The following is a 1,110-nucleotide window of genomic DNA, read 5'->3' as shown; positions in this document are numbered from 1 at the left end:
TGCTCTCTCCTCAGGACCTTGGCATTTGCTATTCCCTCTGCCTAAATCTCTCTCTTTCCAAATCAACACCTCCTAGTTTTTTTCTTAAATTCTTTGCTCAAATATGACTACCTTCTTCTAATGGGACTGCCTTTCCCATGTCCTCCATGGCCTCCTTCTGAAAACTCTCTTCCTCCTTCCCTTGCTTTATTTTATAAAACACAGTCATAATTTTCTGATAATACCTATTTCATCTTTTTCCTGATTATCTTTCTTCCACTATAGAGGAAGACCATGACAGTAGGGCCATTTGGATCCTAGTTGCTGCTGCTGCTGCTCCTAAGTCGCTTCAGTTGTGTCCAACTCTGTGCAACCCCATAGACAGCAGCCCACCAGGCTCCCCTGTCCCTGGGATTCTCCAGGCAAGAACACTGGAGTGGGTTGCCATTGCCTTCTCCAATGCCTGAAAGTGAAAAGTGAAAGTGAAGTCGCTCAGTCGTGTCTGACTCTTCGCGACCCCATGGACTGCAGCCTACCAGGCTCCTCCGCCCATGGGATTTTCTAGGCAAGAGTACTGGAGTGGGTTGCCATTGCCTTCTCCATTGGACCCTACCCAGGTTCATTTAAAACCAAGAACCCAGAACAGTGCCTGGCACATGCTAGTTACTAAATAATTATTTGTTGAATTAATGATAAATTAAAGGCCAGATGATAACTAATAGCACAAGATCTTGTGTAGAGGGGATTATTATGCCTTCTAAAAGGCCTGATAGCCTTGGAAGATCTATTTTTCAATCTCAGAAACTCAGAAGTAACAAAATTACCAGCATTAAATCATAGCATAGGACACCTATTATGCATTCACAGTCTTTGGGGTGTCAGCCACTTGCTTCCACCCAGCAACCTACACAGCAACTTCATTACAGCACAGGTAGATAGTACACTGTATCTGTGGCATATGTCTTATGCTTTTCACTCTTTCAGTTCACTGTTAATGCTGAAAAAGGAAGCACTTGCATGCAAGCACAATGTTGAATGAGGGTAAATTCCCACTTCAGGAAAGTTTGATGCATTAAATAAGGAAGCTAAAGACCACATTTTCCTCCCTTCCTGTCCCTGGAGTCTGACGGG

Source organism: Cervus elaphus, chromosome 17 (genome assembly GCF_910594005.1).
Source record: "Cervus elaphus chromosome 17, mCerEla1.1, whole genome shotgun sequence".
NCBI classification, from domain to species: Eukaryota; Metazoa; Chordata; class Mammalia; order Artiodactyla; family Cervidae; genus Cervus; species Cervus elaphus.
Note: the sequence above shows the minus strand (reverse complement) of the source record.